Genomic DNA, 12,444 nt, shown 5'->3' on the forward strand with positions numbered 1-12,444 from the left:
ATACAAAAGGCACAATGCCGACTTAAGTACAAGAGGACTGTCACTCTCACTTTCTATGATTTGAACCTCTCCTGTGAGTCCAGTTTTAGATTCTGATGCTTTACTTCAGGTTTACTGTATCATTTGGACCTCCTTATTGACGGTGAAACACAGAGATTGCATCCGAATTTAATACAAAAGGCACAATGCCGACTTAAGTACAAGAGGACTGACACTCTCACTTACTATGATTTGAACCTCTCCTGTGAGTCCAGTTTTAGATTACGACGCTTCACATTAGGTTTACTGTATCCCTTGCACTTTCATATGGACGATGAAACACAGAAATTGCCTCCGAATTTAATGCAAAAGTCACAATGCCGACTTAAGTACAAGAGGACCGACACTCTCACTTTCTATGATTTGAACCTTACCTGTGAGTCCAGTTTTCAGATTACGATGCTTCACATCGGGTTTACTGTATACTTTGGACCTTCTTATTGACGATGAAACACAGAAATTGCATCCGAATTTAATACAAAAAGCACAATGCCGACTTAAGTACAAGAGGACTGACACTCTCACTTTCTATGATTTGAACCTCTCCAATGAGTCCAGCTTTGGATTCCGAAGCTTCCCTTCAGGTTTACTGTATACCTTGGACCTTCTTATTGACGATGAAACACAGAAATTGCATCCGAATTTAATACAAAAGGGACAATGCCGACTTCAGTACAGGAGGACTGACACTCTCACTTTCTATGAATTGAACCTCTCCAGTGAGTCCAGTTTTAGATTCCGATGCTGCACTTCAGGTGTACTGTATCCCTTGGACCTCTTATTGACGATGAAACACAGAAATTGCATCCGAAAATAATACAAAAAGCACAATGCCGACTTAAGTACAAGAGGACTGACACTCTCACTTTCTATGATTTGAACCTCTCCAATGAGTCCAGCTTTGGATTCCGAAGCTTCCCTTCAGGTTTACTGTATACCTTGGACCTTCTTATTGACGATGAAACACAGAAATTGCATCCGAATTTAATACAAAAGGGACAATGCCGACTTCAGTACAGGAGGACTGACACTCTCACTTTCTATGATTTGAACCTCTCCTGTGAGTCCAGTTTTAGATTCTGATGCTTTACTTCAGGTTTACTGTATCATTTGGACCTCCTTATTGACGGTGAAACACAGAGATTGCATCCGAATTTAATACAAAAGGCACAATGCCGACTTAAGTACAAGGGGACTGACGCTCTCACTTTCTACGATTTGAACCTCTCCTGTGAATCCAGTTTTAGATTCCGATGCTTCGCTTCAGGTTTACTGTATACCTTGGACCTTCTTATTGACGATGAAACACAGAAATTGCATCCGAATTTAATACAAAAAGCACAATGCCGACTTAAGTACAAGAGGAATGACACTCTCACTTTCTACGATTTGAACCTCTCCTGTGAGTTCAGTTTTAGATTCCGATGCTTCACTTCAGGTTTACTGTATCACTTGGACCTTCTTATTGACGATGAAACACAGAAATTGCATCCGAATTTAATACAAAAGGCACAATGCCGACTTAAGTACAAGAGGACTGTCACTCTCACTTTCTATGATTTGAACCTCTCCTGTGAGTCCAGTTTTAGATTCCGATGCTTTACTTCAGGTTTACTGTATCATTTGGACCTTCTTATTGACGGTGAAACACAGAGATTGCATCCGAATTTAATACAAAAGGCACAATGCCGACTTAAGTACAAGAGAACTGACACTCTCACTTTCTATGATTTGAACCTCTCCTGTGAGTCCAGTTTCAGATTACGATGCTTCACTTCAGGATTACTGTATACCTTGGACCTTCTTATTGACGATGAAAGACAGAAATTGCAACCGAATTTAATACAAAAGGCACAATGCCGACTTAAGTACAAGAGGACTGACACTCTCACTTACTATGATTTGAACCTCTCCTGTGAGTCCAGTTTTAGATTACGACGCTTCACATCAGGTTTACTGTATCCCTTGCACCTTCATATGGACGATGAAACACAGAAATTGCCTCCGAATTTAATGCAAAAGTCACAATGCCGACTTAAGTACAAGAGGACCGACACTCTCACTTTCTATTATTTGAACCTTACCTGTGAGTCCAGTTTCAGATTACGATGCTTCACATCGGGTTTACTGTATACTTTGGACCTTCTTATTGACGATGAAACACAGAAATTGCATCCGAATTTAACACAAAAAGCACAATGCCGACTTAAGTACAAGAGGACTGACACTCTCACTTTCTATGATTTGAACCTCTCCTATGAGTCCAGCTTTGGATTCCGAAGCTCCCCTTCAGGTTTACTGTATACCTTGGACCTACTTATTGACGATGAAACACAGAAATTGCATCCGAATTTAATACAAAAGGGACAATGCCGACTTCAGTACAGGAGGACTGACACTCTCACTTTCTATGATTTGAACCTCTCCAGTGAGTCCAGTTTTAGATTCCGATGCTGCACTTCAGGTGTACTGTATCTATTGGACCTTCTTATTGACGATGAAACACAGAAATTGCATCCGAATTTAATACAAAATTCATAATGCCCACTTATGTACAAGAGGACTGACTTCTTAACTTTCTATGATTTGAAACTCTCCTGTGAGTCCAGTTTTAGATTCCGATGCTTCACTTCAGGCTTACTGTATCCCTTGGACATTCTTATTGACGATGAAACACAGAAATTGCATCCGAATTTAATACAAAAGGCACAATGCCGGCATAAGTACAAGAGGACCGACACTCTCACTTTCTCTGATATGAACCTCTCCTGTGAGCCCAGTTTTCGACTCCGATGGTTCACTTCAGGTTTTCTGTATCCCTTGGAACTTCAGATGACGGTGAAACGCTGAAATTGCATCCGAAATTAATACAAAAGGCACAATACCGACTTAAGTACAGGAGGACTGACACTCTAACTTCCTATGATTTGAACCTCTCCTGTGAGTCCAGTTTTAGATTCCGATGCTTCACTCCAGGTTCACTGTATCCCTTGGACTTTCTTATTGACGATGAAACACAGAAATTGCATCCGAAGTTAATACAAAAGGCACAATGCCGACTTAAGTACAAGAGTACTGACACTCTCACTTTCTATGATTTGAACCAAACCTGTGAGTCCTGTTTTCGATTCCGATGCATCACTTCAGGTTTACTGTATCACTGGGACCATCTTATTGACGATGAAACACAGAAAATGAACCCCAATGTAATACAAAAGGCACAATGCCGACTTAAGTACAAGAGGACTAACACTCTGACTTTCTATGATTGGAACCTCTCCTGTGAGTCCAGTTTTAGGTTACGATGCCTCACATCAGGTTCACTGTATCCCTTGGAACTTCATATTGACGATGAAACACAGAAATTGCATCCGAATTAAATACAAAAGGCACAAAGCCGACTTAAGTACAAGACTACTGACACTCTCACTTTCTACGATTTTCAAAATCTCCTGTGAGCCCAGTTTTAGATTACGATGCTTCACTTCAGGTTCACTGTATCCCTTGGACCTTCTTATTGACGATGAAACACAGAAATTGCATCCGAATTTAATACAAAAGGCACAATGCCGACTTAAGTACAAGAGGACTGACACTCTAACTTTCTGTGATTTGAACTTCCCCTTTGAGCCCAGTTTTAGATTCCGATGCTTCACTTCAGTTTTACGGTATACCTCGGACCTTCTTATTGACGATGTAACACAGAAATTGCATCCGAATTTAACACAAAAGGCACAATGCCGACTTAAGTACAAGAGGACTGACATTCTCACTTTCTATGATTTGAACCTCTCCTGTGATTCCAGTTTTAGTTTCCGATGCGTCACTTCAGGATTACTGTATCCCTTGGACCTTCATATTGACGATGATACTCAGAAATTGCATCCGAATGTAATACAAAAGGCACAATGCCGACTTAAGTACAAGAGGACTGACACTCTAACTTTGAATGATTTGAACCTCTCCTGTGAGTCCAGTTTTGGATTCCGATGCTTCACTTCAGTTTTACTGTATACCTTGGACCTTCTTATTGACGATGAAACACAGAAATTTCATCCGAAAATAATACAAAAGCACAATGCCGACTTAAGTACAAGAGGACTGACACTCATTTTCTATGACTTGAACCTCTCCTGTGATTCCAGTTTTAGATTTCGATGCATCACTTCAGGTTTACTGTATCCCTTGGACCATCTTATTGACGATGAAACACAGAAATATCATCCGAATTTAATACAAAAGGCACAATGCCGACTCAAGTACAAGAGGACTGACGCTCTCACTTTCTATGATTTGAACCTCTCCTGTGAATATAGTTTTAGATTCCGATGCTTCACTTCAGGTTTACTGTATCCCTTGGACCTTCTTATTGTCGATGAAACACAGAAATTGCATCCGAATTTAATACAAAAGTCACAATGCCGACTTAAGTACAAGAGGACTGACACTCTAACTTTCTGTGGTTTGAACTTCCCCAGTCAGTCCAGTATTAGATTCCGATGCTTCACTTCAGGTTTACTGTATACCTTGGACCTTCTTATTGACGATGAAACACAGAAATTGCATCCGAATCTAATACAAAAAGCACAATGCCGACTTAAGTACAAGAGGACTGACACTCTCACTTTCTATGATTTGAACCTGTCCTGTGAGTCCAGTTTTAGATTCCGATGCTTCACTTCAGGTTTACTGTATCACTTGGACCTTCTTATTGACGATGAAACACAGAAATTGCATCCGAATTTAATACAAAAGGCACAATGCCGACTTAAGTACAAGAGGACTGTCACTCTCACTTTCTATGATTTGAACCTCTCCTGTGAGTCCAGTTTTAGATTCTGATGCTTTACTTCTGGTTTACTGTATCATTTGGACCTTCTTATTGACGGTGAAACACATAGATTGCATCCGAATTTAATACAAAAGGCACAATGCCGACTTAAGTACAAGAGAACTGACACTCTCACTTTCTATGATTCGAACCTCTCCTGTGAGTCCAGTTTCAGATTACGATGCTTCACTTCAGGATTACTGTATACCTTGGACCTTCTTATTGACGATGAAACACAGAAATTGCAACCGAATTTAATACAAAAGGCACAATGCCGACATAAGTACAAGAGGACTGACACTCTCACTTACTATGATTTGAACCTCTCCTGTGAGACCAGTTTTAGATTACGACGCTTCACATCAGGTTTACTGTATCCCTTGCACCTTCATATGGACGATGAAACACAGAAATTGCCTCCGAATTTAATGCAAAAGGCATAATGCCGACTTAAGTACAAGAGGACCGACACTCTCACTTTCTATGATTTGAACCTTACCTGTGAGTCCAGTTTCAGATTACGATGCTTCACATCGGGTTTACTGTATACTTTGGACCTTCTTATTGACGATGAAACACAAGATTTGCAACCGAATTTAATACAAAAGGCACAATGCCAACATAAGAACAAGAGGAATGACACTCTCATTTTCTATGATTGCAACCTCTCCTGTGAGTCCAGTTTTAGATTACGATGATTCACTTCAGGTTTACTGTATCCCTTGGACCTTCTTATTGACGATGAAACACAGAAATTCCATCCGAATTTAATACAAAAGGCACAATGCCGACTTACGTACAAGTGGACTGACAGTCTCACTTTCTATGATTCGAACCTCTCCTGTGAGTCCAGTTATAGATTACGATGATTCACTTCAGGTTCACAGTATCCCTCGGACCTTCTTATTGACGATGAAACACAGAAATTGCATCCGAATTTAATACAAAAGGCACAATGCCGACTTAAGAAAAAGAGGACTGACACTCTAACTTTCTATGATTGGATCCTCTCCTGTGAGTCCAGTTTTAGAATAAGATGCATCACATCAGGTTTACTGTATACCTTGGACCTTCTTATTGCCGACGAAACACAGAAATTGCATCCGAATTTAATACAAAAAGCACAATGCCGACTTAAGTACAAGAGGACTGACACTCTCACTTTCTATGATTTGAACCTCTCCTATGAGTCCAGCTTTGGATTCCGAAGCTTCCCTTCAGGTTTACTGTATACCTTGGACCTTCTTATTGACGATGAAACACAGAAATTGCATCCGAAAGTAATACAAAAGGGACAATGCCGACTTCAGTACAGGAGGACTGACACTCTCACTTTCTATGATTTGAACCTCTCCAGTGAGTCCAGTTTTAGATTCCGATGCTGCACTTCAGGTGTACTGTATCCCTTGGACCTTCTTATTGACGATGAAACACAGAAATTGCATCCGAATTTAATACAAAATTCATAATGCCCACTTATGTACAAGAGGACTGACTTTTTAACTTTCTATGATTTGAACCTCTCCTGTGAGTCCAGTTTTAGATTGCGATGCTTCACTTCAGGCTTACTGTATCCCTTGGACATTCTTATTGACGATGAAACACAGAAATTGCATCCGAATTTAATACAAAAGCACAATGCCGGCATAAGTACAAGAGGACTGACACTCTCACTTTCTCTGATATGAACCTCTCCTGTGAGCCCAGTTTTAGACTCCGATGCTTCACTTCAGGTTTTCTGTATCCCTTGGAACTTCAAATGACGGTGAAACGCTGAAATTGCATACGAAATTAATACAAAAGGCACAATACCGACGTAAGTACAAGAGGACTGACACTCTAACTTCCTATGATTTGAACCTCTCCTGTGAGTCCAGTTTTAGATTCCGATGCTTCACTCCAGGTTCACTGTATCCCTTGGACTTTCTTATTGACGATGAAACACAGAAATTGCATCCGAAGTTAATACAAAAGGACCAATGCCGACTTAAGTACAAGAGTACTGACACTCTCACTTTCTATGATTTGAACCTAACCTGTGAGTCCTGTTTTCGATTCCGATGCATCACTTCAGGTTTACTGTATCACTGGGACCATCTTATTGACGATGAAACACAGAAATTGAACCCCAATGTAATACAAAAAGCACAATGCCGACTTAAGTACAAGAGGACTAATACTCTGACTTTCTATGATTGGAACCTCTCCTGTGAGTCCAGTTTTAGGTTACGATGCCTCACATCAGGTTCACTGTATCCCTTGGACCTCCATATTGACGATGAAACACAGAAATAGCATCCGAATTTAATACAAAAGGCACAATGCCGACTTAAGTACAAGACTACTGACACTCTCACTTTCTACGATTTTCAAAATCTCCTGTGAGCCCAGTTTTAGATTACGATGCTTCACTTCAGGTTTACTGTATCCCTTGGACCTTCTTATTGACGATGAAACACTGAAATTGCATCCGAATTTAATACAAAAGGCACAATGCCGACTTAAGTACAAGAGGACTGACACTCTATCTTTCTATGATTGGAACCTCTCCTGTGAGTCCAGTTTTAGATTGCGATGCTTCACTTCAGGTTTACTGTATACCTTGGACCTTCTTATTGACGATGAAACACAGAAATTGGATCCGAATTTAATACAAAAGGCACAATGCCGACTTAAGTACAAGAGGACTGACACTGTAAGTTTCTATGATATGATCCTCTCCTGTGAGTCCAGTTTTAGTTTCCGATGCTTCACTTCAGGTTTATTGCATACCATGGACTTTCTGATTGTCGATGAAACACAGAAATTTGCATCCGAATTTAATACAAAAGGCACAATGCCGACTTAAGTACAAGAGGACTGACACTCTAACTTTCTGTGATTTGAACTTCCCCTTTGAGCCCAGTTTTAGATTCCGATGCTTCACTTCAGTTTTACGGTATACCTCGGACCTTCTTATTGACGATGTAACACAGAAATTGCATCCGAATTTAATACAAAATTCATAATGCCCACTTATGTACAAGAGGACTGACTTTTTAACTTTCTATGATTTGAACCTCTCCTGTGAGTCCAGTTTTAGATTGCGATGCTTCACTTCAGGCTTACTGTATCCCTTGGACATTCTTATTGACGATGAAACACAGAAATTGCATCCGAATTTAATACAAAAGCACAATGCCGGCATAAGTACAAGAGGACTGACACTCTCACTTTCTCTGATATGAACATCTCCTGTGAGCCCAGTTTTAGACTCCGATGCTTCACTTCAGGTTTACTGTATCCCTTGGACCTTCTTATTGACGATGAAACACAGAAATTCCTTCCGAATTTAATACAAAAGGCACAATGCCGACTTACATACAAGTGGACTGACAGTCTCACTTTCTATGATTCGAACCTCTCCTGTGAGTCCAGTTATAGATTACGATGATTCACTTCAGGTTCACAGTATCCCCCGGACCTTCTTATTGACGATGAAACACAGAAATTGCATCCGAATTTAATACAAAAGGCACAATGCCGACTTAAGAAAAAGAGGACTGACACTCTAACTTTCTATGATTGGATCCTCTCCTGTGAGTCCAGTTTTAGAATAAGATGCATCACATCAGGTTTACTGTATACCTTGGACCTTCTTATTGCCGACGAAACACAGAAATTGCATCCGAATTTAATACAAAAAGCACAATGCCGACTTAAGTACAAGAGGACTGACACTCTCACTTTCTATGATTTGAACCTCTCCTATGAGTCCAGCTTTGGATTCCGAAGCTTCCCTTCAGGTTTACTGTATACTTTGGACCTTCTTATTGACGATGAAACACAGAAATTGCATCCGAAAGTAATACAAAAGGGACAATGCCGACTTCAGTACAGGAGGACTGACACTCTCACTTTCTATGATTTGAACCTCTCCAGTGAGTCCAGTTTTAGATTCCGATGCTGCACTTCAGGTGTACTGTATCCCTTGGACCTTCTTATTGACGATGAAACACAGAAATTGCATCCGAATTTAATACAAAATTCATAATGCCCACTTATGTACAAGAGGACTGACTTTTTAACTTTCTATGATTTGAACCTCTCCTGTGAGTCCAGTTTTAGATTGCGATGCTTCACTTCAGGCTTACTGTATCCCTTGGACATTCTTATTGACGATGAAACACAGAAATTGCATCCGAATTTAATACAAAAGCACAATGCCGGCATAAGTACAAGAGGACTGACACTCTCACTTTCTCTGATATGAACCTCTCCTGTGAGCCCAGTTTTAGACTCCGATGCTTCACTTCAGGTTTTCTGTATCCCTTGGAACTTCAAATGACGGTGAAACGCTGAAATTGCATACGAAATTAATACAAAAGGCACAATACCGACGTAAGTACAAGAGGACTGACACTCTAACTTCCTATGATTTGAACCTCTCCTGTGAGTCCAGTTTTAGATTCCGATGCTTCACTCCAGGTTCACTGTATCCCTTGGACTTTCTTATTGACGATGAAACACAGAAATTGCATCCGAAGTTAATACAAAAGGACCAATGCCGACTTAAGTACAAGAGTACTGACACTCTCACTTTCTATGATTTGAACCTAACCTGTGAGTCCTGTTTTCGATTCCGATGCATCACTTCAGGTTTACTGTATCACTGGGACCATCTTATTGACGATGAAACACAGAAATTGAACCCCAATGTAATACAAAAGGCACAATGCCGACGTAAGTACAAGAGGACTAATACTCTGACTTTCTATGATTGGAACCTCTCCTGTGAGTCCAGTTTTAGGTTACGATGCCTCACATCAGGTTCACTGTATCCCTTGGACCTCCATATTGACGATGAAACACAGAAATAGCATCCGAATTTAATACAAAAGGCACAATGCCGACTTAAGTACAAGACTACTGACACTCTCACTTTCAACGATTTTCAAAATCTCCTGTGAGCCCAGTTTTAGATTACGATGCTTCACTTCAGGTTTACTGTATCCCTTGGACCTTCTTATTGACGATGAAACACTGAAATTGCATCCGAATTTAATACAAAAGGCACAATGCCGACTTAAGTACAAGAGGACTGACACTCTATCTTTCTATGATTGGAACCTCTCCTGTGAGTCCAGTTTTAGATTGCGATGCTTCACTTCAGGTTTACTGTATACCTTGGACCTTCTTATTGACGATGAAACACAGAAATTGGATCCGAATTTAATACAAAAGGCACAATGCCGACTTAAGTACAAGAGGACTAACACTGTAACTTTCTATGATATGATCCTCTCCTGTGAGTCCAGTTTTAGTTTCCGATGCTTCACTTCAGGTTTATTGCATACCATGGACTTTCTGATTGTCGATGAAACACAGAAATTTGCATCCGAATTTAATACAAAAGGCACAATGCCGACTTAAGTACAAGAGGACTGACACTCTAACTTTCTGTGATTTGAACTTCCCCTTTGAGCCCAGTTTTAGATTCCGATGCTTCACTTCAGTTTTACGGTATACCTCGGACCTTCTTATTGACGATGTAACACAGAAATTGCATCCGAATCTAATACAAAAGGCACAATGCCGAGTTAAGTACAAGAAGACTGACACTCTAACTTTGTATGATTTGAACCTCTCCTGTGAGTCCAGTTTTGGACTCCGATGCTTCACTTCAGGTTTACTGTATACCTTGGACCTTCTTATTGACGATGAAACACAGAAATTTCATCCGAAAATAATACAAAAGCACAATGCCGACTTAAGTACAAGAGGACTGACACTCATTTTCTATGACTCTAACCTCTCCTGTGATTCCAGTTTTAAATTTCGATGCATCACTTCAGGTTTACTGTATCCCTTGGACCTTCTTATTGACGATGAAACACAGAAATATCATCCGCATTTAATATAAAAGGCACAATGCCGACTTAAGTACAAGAGGCCTGACGCTCTCACTTTCTATGATTTGAACCTCTCCTGTGAATACAGTTTTAGATTCCGATGCTTCACTTCAGGTTTACTGTATCCCTTGGACCTTCTTATTGTCGATGAAACACAGAAATTGCATCCGAATTTAATACAAAAGTCACAATGCCGACTTAAGTACAAGAGGACTGACACTCTAACTTTCTGTGGTTTGAACATCCCCTGTCAGTCCAGTTTTAGATTCCGATGCTTCACTTCAGGTTTACTGTATACCTAGGAACCTTCTTATTGACGATGAAACACAGAAATTGCATCCGTATTTAATACAAAAAGCACAATGCCGACTTAAGTACAAGAGGACTGACACTCTCACTTTCTATGATTTGAACCTCGCCTGTGAGTCCAGTTTTAGATTCCGATGCTTCACTTCAGGTTTACTGTATCCCCTGGACCTTCTTATTGACGATGAAACACAGAAATTGCATCCGTATTTAATACAAAAGGCACAATGCCGACTTAAGTACAAGAGGACAGACACTCTGACTTTCTATGATTGGAACCTCTCCTGTGAGTCCAGTTTTAGATTACGATGCTTCACATTAGGTTTACTGTATACCTTGGACCTTCTTATTGGCGATGGAACACAGAAATTGCATCCGAATTTAATACAAAAGGCACAATGCCGACTTAAGTACAAAAGGACTGACACTCTAAGTTTCTGTGATTTGAACTTCCCCTGTGAGTCCAGTTTTTGATTCCGATGCTTCACTTCAGGTTTAATGTGTACCGTGCACCTTCTTATTGACGATGAAACACAGAAATGGCATCCGAATTTAATACAAAAGGCACAATGGCGACTTAAGTACAAGAGGACTGACACTCTAAATTTTTACGATTTGAACCTCTCCTGTGAGTCCAGTTTTAGATTCTGATGCTTCACTTCAGGTTTACTGTATCCCTTGGACCTTCTTATTGACGATGAAACACAGAAATTGCATCCGAATTTAATACAAAAGGCACAATGCCGACTTAAGTACAAGAGGACTGCCACTCTAACTTTCTATGATTGGAACCTCTCCTGTGAGTCCAGGTTCAGATTACGATGCTTCACTTCAGGTTAACTGTATACCTTGGCCTTCATATTGACAATGAAACACAGAAATTGCATCCGAATATAATACAAAAGTCACAATGCCGGCTTAAGTACAAGAGGATTGACACTCTCACTTTCTATGATTTGATCCTTTCCTGTGAGTCCAGTTTTAGATTCCGATGCTGCACTTGAGGTTTACTGTATCCCTCGGACCTTCTTATTGATGACGAATCACAGAAATTGAATCCATATTCAATACAAAAGGCACATTGCCGACTTAAGCACAAGAGGACTGACACTCTCTTTTTCTATGATTTGAACTTCTCCTGTGAGTCCAGTTTTAGATTCCGATGCTTCACTTCAGGTTTACTGTATCCCTTGGACCTTCTTAAAGACGATAAAACACAGAAATTGAATCCGAATTTAATACAAAAGGCACAATGCCGACTTAAGTAAAAGAGGACTGAAATTCTAACTTTCTATGATTGGAACCTCTCCTGTGAGTCCAGTTTTAGATTCCGATGCTTCACTTCATGATTACTGTATACCTTGGACCTTCTTATTG

The sequence above is a fragment of the Schistocerca americana genome, chromosome 10 (assembly GCF_021461395.2).
Source record: "Schistocerca americana isolate TAMUIC-IGC-003095 chromosome 10, iqSchAmer2.1, whole genome shotgun sequence".
NCBI classification, from domain to species: Eukaryota; Metazoa; Arthropoda; class Insecta; order Orthoptera; family Acrididae; genus Schistocerca; species Schistocerca americana.